This window comes from Delphinapterus leucas, chromosome 5 (genome assembly GCF_059928025.1).
Source record: "Delphinapterus leucas isolate spDelLeu-1000000601 "Yukka" chromosome 5, BTC_Dleu_Yukka2, whole genome shotgun sequence".
Lineage (NCBI taxonomy): Eukaryota > Metazoa > Chordata > Mammalia > Artiodactyla > Monodontidae > Delphinapterus > Delphinapterus leucas.
The window spans coordinates 99,689,602-99,713,014 of NC_143133.1; the positions used below are offsets into that span (position 1 = coordinate 99,689,602).

General features: G+C 37.2%; 1 protein-coding gene across 3 annotated transcripts in view; it reads left to right on the forward strand.

Moving 5' to 3' along the window:
• Positions 1–23,413, forward strand: part of ARHGAP24 (Rho GTPase activating protein 24) — a 520,392-nt gene that overhangs the window by 140,516 nt on the left and 356,463 nt on the right. The window lies entirely within an intron of this gene.

The window sequence follows — 23,413 nt, forward strand, 5'->3', positions numbered from 1 at the left end:
CACACTCTGAAATGAAATCCTATACAATCTGTTTTGTTAAATGTAAATTGAATGATATTAATAGTATACACTTGGTGCTGCTACAACTGAATTTTCTCATCATTGAGAAATTGGTGAACATCATTAGCCAGCAGGAGCAATGCATTATTTCTGTTCTCATCTAGGACATTTATGTTGTCCTCATACAACTGATCTTTCTCTATGTGCCCCACACTCTTCTGGGATAGGAGTGTTAACTTTGTTTCACGACTAATTTTTTTTTTTTTTTGCGGAACGCGGGCCTCTCACTGTTGTGGCCTCTCCCGTTGCAGAGCACAGGCTCCAGACATGCGGGCTCAGAGGCCATGGCTCACGGGCCTAGCCGCTCCGCGGAACATGGGATCTTCCCAGACCGGGGCACGAACCCGTGTCCCCTGCATCGGCAGGCGGACTCTCAACCAGTGTGCCAACAGGGAAGCCCACGACTAATTTTTGATCACTACTTCTGCAAATGCTCCAAGTTCACTGTCAGTTCAATGTTTATCAGTTCCTAAGGCAACTTTATTTTCCTTTAGCATGCTCTTCAAAATCCATGCCCTTACTTTTTTAAACTAACCTGAGAATGCTTTCACTTGTTTTCTATCATGAGTGTTTCTTTGTTTTATTGTGCCTTCTCTGTTGCTTTCATTACAACGAGGAGGGCAACCCAATGCATGCCCTTTGCGGAGGATGATGAAGTTTTGATTAGATTATAAATTGAAGAAGAGATCCTTCATTACTTAGCACTATGGCACTTTTAAATGCCATCAAACTGCACCTTATCTGCAGGAGCTTACCTATTTTTAGCCACTTGGCAATGGATGGTTTTAGACTACCTGGTTATTGGAGCATAGGACAATTTAATGAGTATTGTTTATCTGGGTGAACACCATGGGAGCATGGACCAAATCTGAATCAATTTATCACTGCTCAGATCTAGCAGAGGATTGCACTGGTGAATTGAATTGAAAGGGTGACATAGAATGCTATGCTCTCAGACATGTTTTCCTTAGAGAGCATTCAAGGGTAGTGAAAGCAAACTGATACATTTTAATGGATTTGGCTCAATATCATCAATAGAAATAGATCAGATGCAAAGCCTCTGAGATGGGTGAAGGTGCACTGGAGCATATCAGAAATCAGTCTCTCAAATTAGTTTTCTGCCCCTGAGGGATAAAAAGTGGCATGCCTGTTTCTCATGTGCAGTGATTCTTGCTACCATGGTGAACAGGTGTTCCCAGTTTCAAAGGTCTTGTGTGTGTTAGTAGCTCCCAAGGTTTCCACTCATATTTATCAAGAATCTTCTAATGTCTCTTTCACTCTGCGACCCCTTACAGCCATACCTCAATTATGGTGGCTCTTATTATTTTCTCTTGGAGAGTTAGACTGCATAATGGGTGAAAGAATGAACTTTGACATAAGTTAGACCTGGATTTGTCTGGGCTCTTGGTGTGGCATTCTATGGATATGAAAGAAATTGAGACAGTCTGCCTTTTTGCATCAATATATTCATCTAAAATTGTGGTAAGAGTAGAACAGGGAATGCTCATTATTAAAGAAAATTGGAAATAGAAAAAAAGTGAATCCATTTAAAAGGAGGACCTAGTTTCATAATAAACAGTAAATAAGTTTTATTAGGATTTTGTCTTGAAATAGTTATGCAAATAAATGTATTTCATCTTATATAAAACAAATATGATTGCAACTATGTGCTATGGCTATGGGATAAGGTGGGAAGAATGTTTGAATGGGGACTAATCTTATAGGTTAGTTATAAGTGAACATTTTGTATTGTCAAAGCCTTTGCTGCTCAATGTGACCTTGTAAATGTAGGGATGTGAAAAATAATTTTTCAGATAAAAAGAACTCGCCTAAAGTTATCGGGTGGGAAAACTAATATGCCTGAAACACATTTGCCATTGTGTTAGATAAGTGAAAGACGGTGTGTAATAATAAGCATGCATCTCCACTGGATCCCAAGACAATTATCCACCTAAGGAAAAAGATAGATTTAAAGTGTCTGTGTTTTTCAGGCTTTAGAAATTGTGTTTAGCTCTTCCTCTTTGAAAAACTGTTGTTTATGAAAACGTTTGGGTTTATTCATTAGCACTGCAAAAATCAGTAACTCACTACCTGAGCTGTTCATTGGTGGTCCCCGACCCCTCTCCCTCCTCCTTCTAACATGACCTGATCCCTTCTTCTCACAATGCTCTTTCCTAAGGAAAACAGTTCAGGCACATGGGTCTCTCTCAGATAATGCAGAATATGACTGGAGATTACGATTATTCTTTGAGTCAGTGGCAGAAGTCCAATGAAAATCTGTACTACCTACTTGCTGAAGCTTGATGGGGTATGCAGGAAAAATGTGAGCATAGCAACTGGCTTGTTTTCAAAATCTGTCCTGGCTTTATGTGGTAGGCACACCATTTCTTTCTACATTCAGGTATTTAATGATAATCTCTTACTTGACCTGTACTTTTCTCCAGGTTCTGTTATAGTTAGTACCAGTGGATTTTTTGTAATTGATTGCATATACTGACAAGGAACCCTTAAAAAATACCTGGTGTAAATAGTTGTTTATATTTCTTCTTTGGTGGCTAGCCAGGCAAATATAAGGATAAATTGGGTTCTTTCTCATTGCATTCATGCCCATACACACACATGCATGATGCAAGGGGCAATATGTCAATTTCTAGACCTTCTTCTCAGGTTGTGAATATTGTATTATAAGACTAAAATGATCCAAGTAGCAAAATGCATACTTTAATATTTAAATATTATCTTATTATTTTCATCTATGAAGAACTGGTCTAAAGCTGTGTACTCAAAGGAATGCTTTCTATTCCGTTTCCATTTAGTATTATTTTTAGTTTTAATTATGAAAATTAAACTGATTTAAGAGTTAATCATGTATTCACCACACACATTTAACAGAATTAACCTTTTGCCATATTTTTTCAGATAACATTTTTGTAAAGGAATAAAATGTTGCAGGTATAGGGAAAGCCCTATCCTTTTCCCTCCCCTTTGTGTTAAAGTTAACTACTCTTGAAGTTGGTGTGTTTAATGTCCATGCATGCTTTTGCACATTTTTACATACACGTGTATCTATAACCAACATACACTAAGTGCATGTTTTAAAAGTTTAATAAATCTCATCATAATCTTTAGTTTCTTTTTGTAGTTTGCTTTTATCACTCAGCATTATATTTTAAAATTTTATCCATATCAATACATTTAGTATCTAGTTCATTAATTTTAACTGCTTTATAAATTCCACTGCATGAAACCAGTCCTGTTATGAGACCTTAAATTTATTGAATGCCTCCAAGTGTCAGGCATTATGATACATATATATATATATATATATATATATATGGTGTATGATTTTTGCCCCCAGGTTAAACCTTAATTTGATGAAGTTTTACTGACTAAGTTAGAAATGAGAAAATTTTATTTTCCTGTCCAGCAAAACCCAGCATTTCTGAGCTCACTATATGTCCTCTAAATTCTGTTTGCAAACCAGTCAGTTCTTTGCTGAGCTTATTTCTTGTAGCACTTTGGCAGATATGCCTATCAGAAGCATGCTCATGCTTCTAATATTTTAGTTGAAAACCTGCTTGCCTAAGTTCACAAGTTTATTAGATACATGTTCTGTCTCCAAGTTAATACAGACAACATTTTTTACCAGGTATTTTACCACTACATGAAATGGTTCCCTATTTTTCTAGCCTCCTATAATAGTTTATTGTCATTCACTACCTGATCTGAAAGCCAACGCTATGTATATTGGGTTTTGGCACACTAGAACCTTAGTTCTAGGTACCAATTTCTTTATCATTTATCTTTTGCCAAAATAATTCCTAACAAACCATCAGATACTCAGTGTCTTATAACAACCATCAACTTTTTTGCTTTCACATTAGATTCTCACAGCTGGAGACTGGCCAATCCAGGCTGGGCTTGGCTGAACTGAATTATAAACTGCATGTTGAGTCCACGTCTGCACCACATGCCTTCTCACTTCCTTGGACCATGGGCTACTTGGAGCTTGACTTTGTCTTGGTAATCACAGAGGCCCAAGAGGGAAAACTCAGTAACACAAGAGTACCTCAAGCCTCCATTTGTGTCATGTCTGCTAATATCCCATTGGTTAAAGTCTAAGGTCAACAGGGCAGGGAAGGGTACTCAGAGTCCTATGGCAAAAAATGTACAGAGAGAGGAATAAAGAATTAAGAAAAATAATGTAATTTCCCACTAGAAATAAGAATGTATTATTTTTATTGATTGCCTCTCATGTGCCAGACACTGTTATAGGTGTTCTACATACATAATCTCACCTAATTCTCATATCTCCATCATGAGATATGTATTGTTATCTCCACTTTACAAATGAGAAAGCTAAGACTCAGAAGAGCTAACTAATCAGCTTTAGAAGTAGCAAAGCCAGGAACTGAATCCAGATCTTTAGGTCTCTAGATATATGCTCTTTCTCTGAAAAACCATACAACTTCAATTTTAATTTTCCAAAATTTTAATGTAAAAATTAGACACATATAACCATAGAATTTTAAATAAATAATAGTACTAATCAGTATGTCTTATACGTATCCTTCAGAACCAGTTTATCCTCACTACTTTTCTTGTAAGAATCAGAGTAGGTAAGCATCATTATCCATCTGGGACCAAAAGAAAATGAAGACAGGAAAGACAAATAGACCAAGCTTGCAGTCAGAATGAGAAATGTGGATTTTCATTTTCTTATGTTTTTAAGCATGCCCCTCTTTTTCAAAACTTCAGTGGAAAAATGTGTAATTAGATTATATTGACAAACTGAGGTGAAGCAGTAGATAGAGAACTCTCATCTTTGTTCACAAAATAGTCTTCAGGAAAAAAACAGAAAAAAATCTTGGGCCCCCAAATGTCTTCTTTGTTAGTAAAGACAATGATTAGTGATATGCTGTAAACAGGAAAGAACAAGGCATGCTTATGAAAATGAAGCACTGAGTATTTATAGACAACTAATCAGAGGGATCTGATTAGATTAACTAAGTATAGTTGACCCTTGAACAAGGCAGGGGTTAGGGGCACAAACCATCTGCCTCCTGCAGTTGAAAACCTGCATATAATTTATAGTAAGCCCTCCATATCTGCAGTTCTGTATCCACAGATTCAACCAACTACAGATTGTTCAGTACCATATTATTTACCATTCGAAAAAAATCTGTGTATAAGTGGACCCAAGCAGTTCAAACCTGTTGTTCAAGGGTTAACTGTATACCATGTTGGCTGCACTTATTCTGGTGGAGGAAGTCATTTAAAGTATCATAATACCTAGAGATCTTTGCGATTGATTTCATGTGCTGCAGAACTGACAGTATGAATCCTACATAAACTAGCAGACTACCAAATAGATACCTGTATATCTGTCTTTTCCTTGAAAAAATGACATCAAAACTTAGCTGAGTTTGTTATTATCTGAGATGTGAAGAAGCTAAACATACTTCATTCTGTCACTTTAAAAAGAGGACAAATAGACCCACAGGCTTAGGAAACAGACTTATGGTTACCAAAGAGGAAAGGTTGCTGGGGGGGAGGGATAAATGAGGAGGTTGGGATTAACATATACACACTACTATATATAAAAATAGCTAAACAAGGACCTACTGTATAGCACAGAGAACTCTACTCTGTAATAACTTATATGGGAAAGAATCTAAATAAGAATAGATAGACGCATATGTATAACTAAACCACTTTGCTGTACACCTGAAACTAACACAACATTGTTAATCAACTATACTCCAATATAAAAAAAAAGTTATGTCAAATAAAGAACATTACACTAAGTGAAAGAAGCCAGTCACAAAACAGCACATATTGTATAATTTCATTTACATGGAATACTCAGAATAGGCAAACCTATAAAGGCTGAGAATATATTAGGGCTGGTAAGAGGGGGAAGGATGGGAATAGGCATGACTGCTATGGGTAAGGAGTTTGGAGTACGGAGTTTCTTTGAGGCGAGGTGAAAGTATTCTAGTTATATCACAGAGAAAGTTGCATGACTGAATATACTAAAAACCACTGAAATGTATACCTTAGATGAATTCTTTCTCATTAAAGATGTTTAAAATTTAACAAAAAAGAGGACAAATAGCCTTATATAAGAAGAAGGCAAATAACCATTGACAAGCTACTACAGAGGACTTTTCAGGATAAGTAGTGTTCCAAAGTCCAGCCATCTGTATCATGTTTTGTAAACCCTGGCTCCATGTTGACCAGCATTATTCTGATCAACCCTAGGAGGCTGCTTTGTACTGGCTCCAGCAGAGTCCTAATTTTCATAGGACCATCCATTCTGGGCCAGCCAGGAGCCGGAATGCATGTGGACTGATTCTGAGCCAAGGCACCAAATTATACACATTTGAACAATTGCTCTCCATTATATAATGACCCAGGGTGAATTTTCCATGCCTTTAAAGCACTTAAATGTCACATTAACTCCTTTTGATAACATCATATATTAGGAGATTAATCATCCTGTATAATCCTGTCATTATTAAAAATTGCTCATAGATCCTGTGATTAAACTAAGCCATCAGAGTCACATAGATACTTACTAATAGATGGTCCTCCTGCCCCATCACAGCATTGTTCTTATTGAAATGTAATTTGACTTGATATCACATGCCTATACTTAGATGCATTATAAGAAAAAAGCCTGTGAAAACTAACTTGTCACTGTATTGTAAGGACATTGTCTATCACATTGCAGTGTTATTCCCAAAATAATCCATCGAAGAAATTCAGTTTCATCAAGAGAAAAGGGTGTGCTTTTCCTTTACACCAGGTGTATATGTGCTTTTTAAACAACTGTCAATTTTCTAAAACATTGATACCTTGATTCGGGTTGCTTACACAGGATTTAGGGCATGCAATTGCAATTTACATACTAATCTCCTTCCATACTTCACTTTGTTTTCCTTCCCTCATTTTCCTTTCACCTCAGCTTTATTGCTTTCATTTATTTTACTTTATTTACTTTACTTTGCTATATTTTTATCTGTAAAACATGTCTCAGTTAAAACCCTTCTCAAAACAAAGAAAGATAAAAATTAATTTTATGACTGATTAGTGGAAAAAATAATAGTCACTAAGAAATTAATTTCCTTGATCATCAGTAATTTATTATGCAGCTCACCTGAGCAGGAGTAAATAAAGCTCTCCAGGGCACTGTTTTGCAAAGGTTCCTGCTTGTCTGGTCTGCATATCCTGGGTACCAGAATCTTTTCTCCAGTTCTCAGTTGAATTAAGACATGTATCATGCTCACATCCATCTTTTAAATTGCTAGATGTTATTTTTGATAACAGTATTAATCATGAATAAGTTCATGGTGTAGAATTAATTATGTTGTAATTGTGAAAATTTTAAGCAAATATACACCTGTAGAGAGCAGACCAGTGATTACACAGCTTCTAGTATTAATTGCTCAGTGATAATTAATGTGGGGATCCCTCTCATAAGGAATGAGTGAAACTCTTAGTTGAAAGGGCCTATTTTATTAGTCAATAAGAGTTTTTAATTCATGTAAACGTGAAAAATATGTGGTCTTTCAGAGTATTGTATACATTATTTCTCTTGGAAAAATAATTTTTAGAGTGTGTATTTCAAAACAGCATCTTTGGCTGGTTTTGGAAAAGATTTAGTGTATTTGCGTTTCTCTGATGCTGGAAGGATGTGTATTTGAATTAAGTGCCTTAAAGCAGATCAGACTCAAGGAGAACTCAGAGTTTTGATAATCACAAACTGCTACCTTTAAAGGAAGAGAAACTTTTATGCCTTTTCTGCATCATTGAGTTCTTCATCTCATTTTCCAGCCTTAAAACCAAAGGCACAAAACTATATTAATCCAGCAGCTGAGAGGCATATTTAAAATAAAATATTTGAAGATATCTTAGCAGCAGCTTTCCTGAAATTTCCAAGCAGTTAATATTGTCATCGGCTGACAGGCAGTTATGCAAAGCCTAGTCTATGTGTCGCAAAGAATTTGTGAATTCTAGCTTTACTGAAATTTTTTTTGTTTTTGTAATGTCTGACCTTTGAAAAATCCTTAATCTTAACAGTTTGTGATGATTTCTTATTATGACTCTTTCATTTATAGTATTTTAGATATTTCTAATGTTGGAAGGCTCTGATCATCGGCTCCAGTTCTCTTGTTGGTCATGACTTTGTGTGAATTATGCAGCCTAGAAAAATAGATATTATAGAAGGCATCAGATTACCTTTTTTGTATCTTTGTCTTTTTATCCCCAGTTTTGCAAAGGCTTTCTTTTTTGTTTATTTGTCCTTTTCCTCTCTTTTAGAAATAAAGTATTTTTCTCTAAATTCCAGAGTATGAGAAGCAAACATTTGCTTGTATTTACATACCAATGCGTGTAATAACGTGTCTCATCCCCACCCCCTTCTCACCAATCAGGACAATCTTGCATGTTCATAACTCTAGCTTAGTCCTGATTTAAGAAGAGCTTCAGCAGTTATTTAGCTAGAGAAATAATTTTGTACTTCTGATATTTTATTTTAGATCCAAATATCACATTTAATGATATTTATTAGACTCATACATGTAATGTGATACAAATTCTTCTGAGTAAGAGTCTGCTTGACTTAGTGGGTTTTCTGTTGTTGTTGTTGTTTTTGTTTTGTTTTTGGCGGTACGCGGGCCTCTCACTGTCGCGGCCTCTCCCGTTGCGGAGCATAGGTTCCGGACGCGCAGGCTCATCGGCCATGGCTCACGGGCCCAGCCGCTCCACAGCATGTGGGATCTTCCCGGACCGGGGCACGAACCCATGTCCCCTGCATCGGCAGGTGGACTCTCAACCACTGCGCCACCAGGGAAGCCCTGACTTAGTGGTTTTAATTCGGCTGTTTCAACGAATTTAGAGAAGAGCCTGGTGCAATATAATATTCTTCTTTCCTAACACCTTTTGGCACCACTTGAAAAACTAAAGGAATGCATTCATCAACTGACATGTGACTTCTTCAGACTCTCTAATGGTTATAGGAAGAGAAATTCTGTAAGTGATACCAGCTTTTCTTAAACCTGAAGAAAACTCCATGTGTCAGTTTAACAATACAGAACTGTGTTTTTCCTCCTTTTTATTTCCCTCTAGTATTAACATGAATTTTAATTTTCTTTGTGTGTGTGTATGTGTGTGTGCTCCCACGATGTGTGGGGCAACTTGTAAACTGGATCAGTGATAACAAGGGGTCTCCTGAAGCTTTTTTTGAACTTAAATTACATTTTGCATTTACTTACTAGAATATACTATCATAGACAGTTATGAGATATCCTCTGCCCATTTTATATTTTCTGCTGAAAACCCTCTTCTTTAAATTGAAATTATAAAGATAAATAATTCCCTTAAGAGAAACTTAATGATAAAAACATTTTAAAACAAGTCATGTTAAATTCATGTATCTATTTATTAGAGTAAATAATTTCCAATAAAGGAAAAATTGGCCATTGTTTTCCTTATGTAGTTATAAAATTATGAATGATTTACTAAGATTCAATTCATACAGATTTTAGTGCAGCTATGTTATCAGCATCCATGCCAAATTGAAGACCAGACTAATATGTTATGGTGAGAAGTTGAAAAAAGTCAGAAATATTGCTCAGTATGTTAATTACTAATAAAATGTCAAATTACTAGGAAATAAAGCAATTCCTTTGTATTAACCATGTCTTTTTATTTTCTATATTCTGTTGCTTTGACATCCAGGCCTTGCTGATCCTGAAATGACAGACTCTCTCTGGGTTATCCAATTCCTCAATCCTATGTCAGTGTTTTAATGTGGACTGTAAGAATTTTCATTATACACTTTTATGTTTATTTAACAAATATTTATTGAGCCCCTACTAAGTCTAAGACTGTCCTAGATTTCATACTCCTGTTCAACATCAATAAGACATAGTCCTATCCCTCAGTGTATTTATAATTTAGTTGTGACTAATTCTTTCCTCAGTGAAATAAAAGTGCAATGATTATTTAAAATGTAATTATCACCTGGTTTTATATTCACTGTCTTTTAATGTATTTATCTCTTTGCATCTGCATAAATATAGTCAGGATTTGATTATCTAGCACAAACAAAGGGCCATAGAGTCATGTATATCAATTGAGGAATAATTAAAAAATAATATAAATATTATTTATATTGATTGAATTATAGGAACAATTTCTGCTTCTATAGTTGGACACAGTGTCAATCAAGAATGAAGCACTCAAACATATTGATGTCACTGCAAACTCAGAAGAAATTGAATAACTTCCTTGTGTACTTTCCATGCTCTTGGGGAATCTTCCTTTCCTTTTGCAGATGGAGTATAAAAGATGAGCCGTTTTAACTTTATATTCTATATTAGTTTTCTGGGGCTACCTAACAAAGTACCACAGATTGTTCAGCTTAAACTACAGAAATTTATTTTCTCACCGTTCTGAGGCCTAGAAGTCTGAGATCAAGGTACTAGCAGGGTTGTTTCCTTCTCAGGTGGGTGAGGGGGAATCTATTCCATGCCTCTCTCTTTGGCTTGTAGATGACCATCTTTTCCCTCTCTTCACATGCTCTTCCCTCTGTATGTGTCTGTGTCCAAATGTCCTCTTCTTATAAGGTCAACAGTCATACTGGCTTAGGGCCCACCCTAATGACCTTGTTTTAATGCAGTACTCTTTTTGAAGATCCCATGTTCAAATGCAGTCAGATTCTGAGGTATCAAGGTTTAGAACTACAACATGAATTTTGGAGTGGGGGGACACAATTCAGTTCCTCCTCCTTCTTCTTTTAAGAGAGAAGTGTTATTACCATCAAGCAAAGTGACAGTGCAGAGTGTCTTTGAGAGTTATAGAGCTTGTGTGCACATTGACACACTTCTCCAAAGTCCATCTGAAACCGCACTATTTTTCTAATTGGTCACCCAACGCTCAGTGAGCGCTTCTTCCTCTGAACAGCTACAACACTTTCAGTCTTAACCAGACTTTTGTTTCTCCAACTATATAGTTAAGTTACACTAATTATAAAACTATGTCCTACATATAAATATTTGTATTCATTCACTGAACAGAAAAAAAATTCTTGAACACTTGATATTGATCAGAAACTATCAAGTCTGCAGAATATCAAGATAAATAACATATGACCTCTTCCTTCATAAGCCCAAAAACTGATGAGGAGGAATATAAAAGAAATTAATAATGAGAATAACTAGAATAAGATATTTCATACTAGAATCCAGCTTTTTTCACTTCTACCTATTGCCATTCCACTAATGGTCAAGGTGACCCATGCTTCCATGATGCTAAGTCCAGAGGTCAATTTTCATTCCTTATCTTACTAGAACTTTGAGCATAATTTGAGACAATTGATAAATTTTCTTCACTTGGTATTCAGGTCACACAGGCTCTTGGTTTTTTCAGTGTTTACTTCTTTACCACTTTTTACACCTCTACTGCTATCACCGTGGTTTGAGCCACTGTTATTTCTTACCTAATTTACTCCCAATCCCTTTTTGCTTGTCTCCCTGTTTCTATTTTTGTCTCATGACAGTCCATTTTCAACGTAACTGCCAGAGTGATTCTTCTAGAACTTAAGTGAGATCACATCACTCCTTTGCTTAGAACCCTGCAATGCTCCCTGCGGTACTTAGAACAAAATCCAGGGCACTTGTAGTGGTCTTCAAGACCTTAACCATCTGGCCCCTCGGTATCTCTCTGTGTTTCCCATTTCTCTCTTCGTTGATCACTCTCCCTAACCTGGGATCAAAACTCCAGTCATAATCTCACTTGTGGCCTTTGCAGTACCTCTTCCTCATCTTAAAATGCCTTTTCAAACAGCTCCATGGCTAACTCTCTTTTCTTCATTAAGTCTTTGTCAAATGTTACTTCTCAAGTAGGATTATCTGGATCACACTACTTAAAATCACAAACTGCCATCTCCTCCACACTTCAAATACTACCCAACCTGCTTCTACTTTCCTTTTTCTTTTTTTCCTTTTATTTATTTATTGTTGTTCACAGTATTTACCAACTTCTAATATACTATAAAATGTACTTTTATTATGTTTTTTCTTTTTTGTCTATTTCCTCCACAAGAGTGTGAGTTTATGAGAGCAAAGATTTTTCTTTTATTGTCTAGAAGAGTGTCTGGTTGATAGTAGGTTCTTGGTAAATATTTGTTGAAGGAATGGACAAGTGAATGAATTAGTGAATGTGAACTCACATTATTATTTGTAGGAGTATATGCAAAGTGTCACTGAGAGCTGTGGGGTTAAATCTCCCAAGTCCAGGAAAGATTAGCTTGAAGGTTGCTTTAATTATCTTTAGGTATGTTATTATTCATCTTATGTTAGAAGTTAGTCTAAGTTAAAGATGAAACCTTTTGACTTCACTCTTGGTACAGTCCATAAAGAGAAAGGTGTCTATTTGTAAAGTACCTGCAATACTATAGCATGATTTAGAACAAGGGCTCTGGAACCAAAACAGCTCAATGACTTACTAGTTATGTGAAGGGTGAGTGACTGAAACTTTGCTGTCTGAGTTTTCTCATCTACAAAATAGCAAAACTCAGAGTACTTACCTGATAAGTTATTGTGAGATTAAATGAGAGATCTAAGTTTGACTTCATAGCTAACTAGTTGCATGGGTTAAGCAAGTCTTTTAATGACTCTGCCTGTATTTGAAAACAAAAAATAGTACCAGATTGCATCTAATACCTATTCTGGCTCTAACAGCTGTAATTCTCTGTTAATGATGATAATGGCATAGTTCCTTAGAGTCATTTATCAAATGAGTAACTTATTTCTGCAGGAAATTTATTATCTAGATAAATTAGAGATGACTAAACCAATAGAATTTATTATCTTAATTTTTATCTGCTATTAAAATAACTTTTGGCATTGCTAGGGCAATATGGGGCTTCAAGAAATAGTAATTAATGATGATGACACGTGCATATGTCATTTCACAGATAAACGATGTAAGCTTTTGAATAATATACATAAGCACCTACTCTTGCTCTTTTGTAGTTAACTTTTCTTTGAAGGAATACTGCAGGCCTGTGTGTAGCATTCGTTTTACTCTATATGACAATTATATATGGATTTTGCAAGATCTGGCAAAATCTCATTAAATTGTCATAGTTCCGTTTGATAAATAGGAACTCATGAGGTACCAAACTAGACGATGGCAAAGGGAGTGAGAAACTCATTTCCTACACTTTTTGTAAAGATCTGGTTTCATAATGACAGTCATTAAAGTGATCTGTTACTTTAAAAAAATTTACCATTAGAAGTGAAAATAGCCTAGATAATAAAATTATATTTAAACAGATCTCTCTTGGATAAATTCTAGCTATGCTCAGTGGACATCTGCTCATTTTTATACTTTAGTGTTTGTTTTCTTTGTAGCTCAAGATGAAAATTCCAGACAGTTTAATAATAAAGAGTAAGTTTATCTTTTAAAACGAATGACTTAATCAAAATTTCCATATAACGAAATTATTTTCATGCTCTGGTCATTGGCACATTTAATTTAAACACTTTTTCATAAAATAAACTTCCAGGATAAATAGGACAGAATCATTGTGGTTTTAGTAATAGAATTTGGTCCTAAAGCACTTTCTTTAGGCTCTGATTTTTTTTTAAAGTCTTGATTGCATGCAATATTTATATCATTGCTCTATGGGTAAGAATGAGGGAGTCTGCATGATAATCAAGAGGAACAGTAAAGGGCAGGTTTTGGTTATAAAGAAATTATACCATAGAGAGGAATATATGAAGATTTACCTTAATACTAGAAAATCCTTTCTGTATGAAAGTAGTCTTTTCATAAGGTAGACTGAATTCTAAAAAACAGGTACCTATGCTGTTGGCACTGGGAAATGCACATCAAAACTGTGTGCTAAATATCCTAATGTACTAAATTTCATTTTAACTGAAAAACAGCACATGTTGGAGAACACCTGTTGACTGTCAGTATTTCTCATACAAACTTTTTTTTTTAATAGCAGAATTTTGAGGCCCACGAGAAGAAACTGATAATCCCACTGAGAGTTTTGTTGTTGTTGAATCTCTGATTTTATTTTCCTTCAATTTTTGTTCTTTTTTTGTTTTTTTTTTTAACATCTTTATTGGAGTAAAATTGCTTTACAATGGTGTGTTAGTTTCTTCTTTACAACAAAATGAATCACTTATATATATATACATATGTTCCCATATCTCTTCCCTCTTGCGTCTCCCTCCCTCCCACCCTCCCTATCCCACCCCTCCAGGGGATCACAAAGCACCAAGCTGATCTCCCTGTGCTATGCGGCTGCTTCCTACTAGCTATCTACCTTACGTTTGGTAGTGTATATATGTCCATGCCTCTCTCTCGCTTTGTCACAGCTTACCCTTCCCCCTCCCCATATCCTCAAGTCCATTCTCTAGTAGGTCTGTGTGTTTATTCCTGTCTTAACCCTAGGTTCTTCATGACATTTTTTTTCTAAAATTCCATATATATATATGTTAGCATATGGTATTTGTCTCTCTCCTTCTGACTTACTTCACTCTGCATGACAGACTCTATGTCTATCCACCTAATTACAAATAGCTCAATTTCGTTTCTTTTTATGGCTGAGTAATATTCCATTGTATATATGTGCCAGATCTTCTTTATCCATTCATCCGATGATGGGCACTTAGGTTGTTTCCATCTCCGGGCTATTATTCTCAAGGTATATGCCCAGTAGTGGGATTGCTGGGTCATATGGTAGTTCTATTTGTAGTTTTTTTAAGGAACCTCCATACTGTTCTCCACAGTGGCTGTATCAATTTACATTCCCACCAACAGTGCAAGAGTGTTCCCTTTTCTCCACACCCTCTCCAGCATTTATTGTTTCTAGATTTTTTGATGATGGCCATTCTGACTGGTGTGAGATGATATCTCATTGTAGCTTTGATTTGCAATTCTCTAATGATTAATCATGTTGAGCATTCTTTCATGTGTTTGTTGGCAGTCTGTATATCTTCTTTGGAGAAATGTCTATTTAGGTCTTCTGCCCATTTTTGGATTGGGTTGTTTGTTTTTTTGTTATTAAGCTGCATGAGCTGCTCATAAATTTTGGACATTAATCCTTTGTCAGTTGCTTCATTTGCAAATATTTTCTCCCATTCGGAGGGTGGTCTTTTGGTCTTGTTTATGGTTTCCATTGCTGTGCAAAAGCTTTGAAGTTTCATTAGGTCCCATTTGTTTATTTTTGTATTTATTTCCATTCTCTAGGAGGTGGGTCAGAAAGGATCTTGCTGTGATTTATGTCATAGAGTGTCCTGCCTATGCTTTCCTCTAAGAGTTTGATAGTTTCTGGCCTTACATTTAGGTCTTTAATCCATTTTGAGCTTATTTTTGTGTATGGTGTTAGGGAGTGATCTAATTTCATACTTTTACATGTACCTGTCCAGTTATCCCAGCACCACTTATTGAAGAGGCTGTCCTTTCTCCACTGTACATTCCTGCCTCCTTTATCAAAGATAAGGTGACCATATGTACGTGGGTTTATCTCTGGGCTTTCTATCCTCTTCCATTGATCTATCTTTCTGTTTTTGTGCCAGTACCGTACTGTCTTGATTACTGTAGCTTTGTAGTATAGTCTGAAGTCAGGGAGCCTGATTCCTCCAGCTCCATTTTTCTTTCTCAAGATTGCTTTGGCTATTCGGGGTCTTTTGTGTTTCCATATAAATTGTGAAATTTTTTGTTCTAGTTCTGTGAAAAATGCCAGTGCTAGTTTCATAGGGATTGCATTGAATCTGTAGATTGCTTTGGGTAGAGTCATTTTCACAAGGTTGATTCTTCCAATCCAAGAACATGGTATATCTCTCCATCTATTTGTATAATCTTTAATTTCTTTCATCAGTGTCTTATAATTTTCTGCATACAGGTCTTTTGTCTCCTTAGGTAGGTTTATTCCTAGATATTTTATTCTTTTTGTTGCAATGGTATATGGGAGTGTTTTCTTGATTTCACTTTCAGATTATTAATCATTAGTGTATAGGAATGCAAGAGATTTCTGTGCATTAATTTTGTATCCTGCTACTTTACCAAATTCATTGATTAGCTCTAGTAGTTTTCTGGTAGCATCTTTAGGATTCTCTATGTATAGTATCATGTCATCTGCAAACAGTGACAGCTTTACTTCTTCTTTTCCAATTTGGATTCCTTTTATTTCCTTTTCTACTCTGACTGCTGTGGCTAAAACTTCTGAAACTATGTTGAATAAGATTGGTGAGAGTCAGCAACCTTGTCTTCTTCCTGATCTTAGTGGAAATGCTTTCAGTTTTTCACCACTGAGGACGATGTTGGCTGTGGGTTTGTCATATATAGCCTTTATTATGTTGAGGAAATTTCCCTCTATGCCTACTTTCTGGAGGGTTTTTATCATAAATGGGTGTTGAATTTTGTCAAAATCTTTCTCTGCATCTATTGAGATGATCATATGGTTTTTCTCCTTCAGTTTGTTAATATGGTGTATCACATTGATTAATTTGCATATATTGAAGAATCCTTGAATTCCTGGAATAAACCCCACTTGATCATGGTGTATGATCCTTTTAATGTGGTGTTGGATTCTGTTTGCTAGTATTTTGTTGAGGATTTTTGCATCTATGTTCATCAGAGATATTGGCCTGTAGTTTTCTTTCTTTGTGACATCCTTGTCTGGTTTTGGTATCGGGGTGATGGTGGCCTTGTAGGATGAGTTTGGGAGTGTTCCTCCCTCTGCTATATTTTGGAAGAGTCTCAGAAGGATAAGTGTTAGCTCTTCTCTAAATGTTTGATAGAATTCGCCTGTGAAGCCATCTTGTCCTGGGCTTTTGTTTGTTGGAAGATTTTTAATCATAGTTTCAGTTTCAGTGCTTGTGATTGGTCTGTTCATGTTTTCTGTTTCTTCCTGATTCAGTCTGGGCAAGTTGTGCATTTCTAAGAATTTGTCCATTTCTTCCAGGTTGTCCATTTTATTGGCATAGAGTTGCTTGTAGTAATCTCTCATGATATTTTGTATTTCTGCAGTGTCAGTTGTTACTTCTGCTTTTTCATTTCTAATTTTGTTGATTTGAGTCTTCTCCCTTTTTTGCTTGATGAGTCTGGCTAATGGCTTATCTATTTTGTTTATCTTCTCAAAGAACCAGCTTTTAGTTTTATTGATCTTTGCTATTGTTTCCTTCATTTCTTTTTCATTTATTTCTAATCTGATTTTTATGATTTCTTTCCTTCTGCTAACTTTGGGGGTGTTTTGTTCTTCTTTCTCTAATTGCTTTAGGTGCAAGGTTAGGTTGTTTATTCGAGATGTTTCCTGTTTCTTAAGGTAGCATTGTATTGCTATGAACTTCCTTCTTAGAACTGCTTTTGCTGCATCCCATGGATTTTGGTTTGTCATGTCTCCATTGTTATTTGTTTCTAGGTATATTTTATTTCCTCTTTGACTTCTTCAGTGATCCCTTCGTTATTAAGTAGTGTATTGTTTGGCCTCCATGTGATTGTATTTTTTACAGATATTTTCCTGTAATTGATATCTAGTCTCATAGCATTGTGGTCGGAAAAGATACTTGATACAATTTCGATTTTCTTAAATTTACCAAGGCTTGATTTGTGACCCAAGATATGATCAACCCTGGAGAATGTTCCATGAGCACTAGAGAAAAATGTGTATTCTGTTGTTTTTGGATGGAATGTCCTATAAATATCAGTTAAGTCCATCTTGTTTAATGTATCATTTAAAGCTTGTGTTTCCTTATTTATCTTCATTTTGGATGATCTGTCCATTGGTGAAGGTGGGGTGTTAAAGTCTCCAACTATGAATGTGTTACTGTTGATTTCCCCTTTTATGGCTGTTAGTATTTGCCTTATGTATTGAGGTGCTCCTATGTTGGGTTCATAAATATTTACAATTGTTATATCTTCTTCTTGGATTGATCCCTTGATCATTATGTAGTGTCCTTCTTTGTCTCTTCTAATAGTCTTTATTTTAAAGTCTATCCTGTCTGATATGAGAATTGCTACTCCAGCTTTCTTTTGGTTTCCATTTGCATGGAATATCTTTTTCCATCCCCTCACTTTCAGTCTGTATGTGTCTCTAGGTCTGAAGTGGGTCTCTTGTAGACAGCATATATATGGGTCTTGTTTTTGTATCCATTCAGCCAATCTCTGTCTTTTGGTGGGAGCATTTAGTCCATTTACATTTAAGGTAATTATTGATATGTATGTTCCTATTCCCATTTTCTTAATAGTTTTGGGTTCGTTATTGTAAGTCTTTTCCTTCTCTTGTGTTTCCTGCCTAGAGAAGTTCCTTTAACAGTTGTTGTAGAGCTGGTTTGGTGGTGCTGAACTCTCTCAGCTTTTGCTTGTCTGTAAAGGTTTTAATTTCTCCATCAAATGTGAATGAGATCCCTGCTGGGTAGAGTAATCTTGATTGCCGGTTTTTCTCCTTCATCACTTTAAATATGTCCTGCCAGTCCCTTCTGGCTTGCAGAGTTTCTGCTGAAAGATCAGCTGTTAACCTTATGGGGATTCCCTTGTGTGTTATTTGTTGTTTTTCCCTTGCTGCTTTTAATATGTTTTCTTTGTATTTAATTTTTGACAGTTTGATTAATATGTGTCTTGGCGTATTTCTCCTTGGATTTATTCTGTATGGGACTCTCTGTGCTTCCTGGACTTGATTAACTATTTCCTTTTCCATATTAGGGAAGTTTTCAACTATAATCTCTTCAAATATTCTCTCAGTCCCTTTCTTTTTCTCTTCTTCTTCTGGAACCCCTATAATTCGAATGTTGGTGCGTTTAATGTTGCCCCAGAAGTCTCTGAGACTGTCCTCAGTTCTTTTCATTCTTTTTTCTTTATTCTGCTCTGCAGTAGTTATTTCCACTATTTTACCTTCCAGGTCACTTATCCGTTCTTCTGCCTCAGTTATTCTGCTATTGATCCCATCTAGAGTATTTTTAATTTCATTTATTGTGTTGTTCATCATTGTTTCTTTCATCTTTAGTTCTTCTAGGTCCTTGTTAAATGTTTCTTGCATTTTGTCTATTCTATTTCCAAGATTTTGGATCATCTTTACTATCATTATTCTGAACTCTTTTTCAGGTAGACTGCCTATTTCCTCTTCATTTGTTAGGTCTGGTGGGTTTTTATCTTGCTCCTTCATCTGCTGTGTGTTCTTCTGTCTTCTTATTTTGCTTATGTTACTGTGTTTGGGGTCTCCTTTTGCAGGCTGCAGGTTTGTAGTTCCCGTTGTTTTTGGTGTCTGTCCCCAGTTGCTAAGGTTGGTTCAGTGGGTTGTGTAGGCTTCCTGGTGGAGAGGACTAGTACCTGTGTTCTGGTGGATGAGGCTGGAACTTGTCTTTCTGGTGGGGAGTTCCACGTCTGGTGGTGTGTTTTGGGGTGTCTGTGGACTTATTATGATTTTAGGCAGCCTCTCTGCTAATGGGTGGGGTTGTGTTCCTGTCTTGCTAGTTGTTTGGCATAGGATGTTCAGCACTGTAGCTTGCTGGTCATTGAGTGAAGCTGGGTGCTTATGTTGAGATTGAGATCTCTGGGAGATATTCACTGTTTGATATTATGTGGAGCTGGGAGGTGTCTTGTGGACCAGTGTCCTGAAATTGGCTCTCCCACCTCAGAGGCACAGCACTGACTCCTGGCTGCAGCACCAAGAGCCTTTCATCCACATGGCTCAGAATAAAAGGGAGAAATAGTAGAAAGAAAGAATTAGTAGAAGTAGAAAGAAAGAATGAAAGGAGGAAGGGAAGGCGGGAGGGAGGGAGGAAGGAAGGAAGGAAGGAGGGAAGGAAGGAAAAAAATAAAGAAAGTAGATAAAGTAAAATAAAATAAAGTAAGATAAAATATAATAAAGTTATTAAAATTTAAAAAATTATTAAGAGAAAAAAAAACGGATGGATAGAGTCCTAGGACAAATGGTGGAAGCAAAGCTATACAGACAAAATCTCACATAGAAGCATACACATATACACTCACAAAAAAGAGGAAAAGGGGAAAAAAATCATAAATCTTGCTCTCAAAGTCCACCTCCTCAATTTGTGATGACTCGTTGTCTAAAGGAGGAAGGAAGGAAGGAAAGAATGAACATAAAGTAAAATAAAATAAAGTTATAATAAAAAGTAATTATTAAGAAAAAAATTAAAAAAAAAAAAAACGGACGGAGAGAACCCTCGGACAAATGGTGGAAGCAAAGCTATACTGACAAAGTCTCACACAGAAGCATACACATACACAGTCACAAAAAAAGGAAAAGGGGAAAAAAATCATAAATCTTGCTCTCAAAGTCCACCTTCTTAATTTGGGATGGTTGGTTGTCTATTCATGTATTCCACAGATGCGGGGTACATCAAATTGATTGTGGAGCTTTAATCCGCTGCTTCTGAGGCTGCTGGGAGAGATTTCCCTTTCTCTTCTTTGTTCTCACAGCTCCCAGGGGCTCAGTTTTGGATTTGGCCCCGCCTCTGCGTGTAGGTCGCCGGAGGGCATCTGTTTTTCCCTCAGACAGGACAGGGTTAAAGGAGGCGCTGATTCGGGGGCTCTGGCTCAGCCTGAGGCGCGCCGTGCATTGTCCCGGGGGAGTTGTCCCTGGTTCCCGGAACTCTGGCAGTGGTGGGCCACACAGGCTCTCCAGAAGGGGGGTGTGGAGTGACTTGTGCTCGTACACAGGCTTGTTGGTGGCGGCAGCAGCAACCTTAGCGTCTCATGCCTGTCTCTGGTGTCCGCGCTTTTAGCCTCGGTTTGCGCCTGTCTCTGGAGCTCCTTTAAGCAGAGCTCTTAATCCCCTCTCCTCGCACACCAGGAAAAAAAGAGGGAAGAAAAAGTCTCTTGCCTCTTCGGCACGTCCAGACTTTTCCCCTGACTCCCTCCCGGCCAGCCGTGGTGCACTAACCCCTGCAGGCTGTGTTCATGCTGCCAATCCCAGTCCTCTCCCTGCCTCTGACCGAAGCCCGAGCCCCAGCTCCCGGCCCCACCTGCCCTAGTGGGGTAGCAGACAAGCCTCTCGGGCTGGTGAGTGCCGGTCGGCACCGATCCTCTGTCCGGGAATCTCTCCGTTTTGCCCCCCGCACCCCTGTTACTGTGCTCTCCTCCGCGGCTCCGAAGCTTTCCCCCTTCGCCAGCCGCAGTCTCCGCCCGCGAAGGGGCCTCCTAGTGTGTGGAAACCTTTCCACCTTCACCCCACTGAGAGATTTTTGAAGAATCTGTACAAGACAAATTTTATTTTATTTTATTTATTTATTTATTGGTTTAAAACAGCACGAATTTATTTTCTTACAGTTCTGGAGGTCAGGAGTCCAAAATGAGTATTAAAGAGCTAACATCAAGGTATCAGCAAGGCTGTCCTCTTACAGCTTCTAGAGGCTCCCAATGATCTCTTTTATTTTTTTTAACATCTTTATTGGAATATAATTGCTTTACAAGTTTCTGCTGTACAACAAAGTGAAACAGCTATATGTATACATACATCCACATATCCCCTCCCTCTTGCACCTCCCTCCCATCCTCCCTATCCCACCCCTCTAGGTGGACACAAAGCACCGAGCTGACCTCCATGTGCTATGCTGCTGCTTCCCACTAGCTATCTGTTTCACATTCGGTAGTGTATATATGTCAATGCTACTCTCTGCCTATGTCCCAGCTTCCTCTTCCCCCACTGTGTCCTCAAATCCGTTCTCTATGTCTACGTTTTTATTCCTGTCCTGCCACTGGGTTCATGAGTACTCTTTTTTTAGATTCCATATATATGCGTTAGCATACGCTATTTCTTTTTCTCTTTCTGACTTACTTCACTCTGTATGACAGACTGAAGGTCCATCCACCTCATTATAAAAAACTCAGTCTCATTCCTTTTTATGGCTGAGTAATATTCCGTTGTATATATGTGTCACATCTTCTTTATCCATTCATCTGTCAGTGGACATTTAGGTTTCTTCCATGTCCTGGCTATTATAAACAGTACTGTAATGAACATTATGGTACATGTATCTTTTTTTTTTTTTTTTGCGGTACGTGGACCTCTCACTGTTGTGCCCTCTCCCGTTGCGGAGCACAGGCTCCGGATGTGCAGGCTCAGTGGCCATGGCTCACGGGCCTAGCCGCTCCATGGCATGTGGGATCTTCCCAGACTGGGGCACGAACCCATGTCCCCTGCATCAGCAGGTGGACTCTCAACCACTGTGCCACCAGGGAAGTCCCATGTACATTTTTGAATTGTGATTTTCTCAGGGTATGTGCCCAGTAGTGGGATTGCTGGGTCATATGGTAGTTCTATTTTTAGTTTTGTAAGGAACCTCCATACTGTTATCTATAATGGCTGTATCAATTTACATTCCCACCAACAGTGCAGGAGGGTTCCCTTTTCTCCACATCCTCTCCAGCATTTATTGTTTGTAGATATTTTGGTGATGCCCATTCTGACCAGTGTGAGGTGATACCTCATTGTGGTTTTTATTTGCATTTCTATAATGATTAGTGATGTTGAGCATATTTTCATGTGTTTCTTGGCAATCTGTATGTCTTCTTTGGAGAAATGTCTATTTAGGTCTGCCCAGTTTTGAATTGGGTTGTTTGTTTTTTTGATATTGAGCTGCATGTGCTGCTTGTATATTTTGGAGATTAATCCTTTGTCAGTTGCTTCATTTGCAAATATTTTCTCCCATTCTGAGGGCTATCTTTTCATCTTATTTATAGTTTCCTTTGCTGTGCTAAAGCTTTTAAGTTTCATTAGGTCCTATTTGTCTATTTTTGTTTTTATTTCCATTTCTCTAGGAGGTGGGTCAAAAAGGATCTTGCTGTGATTTACGTCATAGAGTGTTCTGCCTATATTTTCCTCTAAGAGTTTTATAGTGTCTGGCCTTACATTTAGGTCTTTAATCCATTTTGAATTTATTTCTGTGTATGGTGTTAGGAAGTGTTTTAATTTCATTCTTTTACATGTCGCTGTCCAGTTTTCCTGGCACCACTTATTAAAGAGGCTGTCTTTTCTTCACTGTATATTCTTGCCTCCTTTGTCACAGATAAGGTGACCATATATGTGTGGGTTTATCTCTGAGATTTCTATCCTGTTCCATTGATCTATATTTCTCTTTTTGTGCCAGTACCATACTGTCTTGATTACTGTAGCTTTGTAGTATAGTTTGAAGTCAGGGAGCCTGATTCCTCCAGCTATGTTTTTCTTTCTCAAGATTTCTTTGGCTATTTGGGGTCTTTTGTGTTTCCATACAAATTTTAAGATTTTTGTTCTAGTTCTGTGAAAAATGCCAGTGGTAGTTTGATAGGGATTGCATTGAATCTGTAGATTGCTTTGGGTAGTATA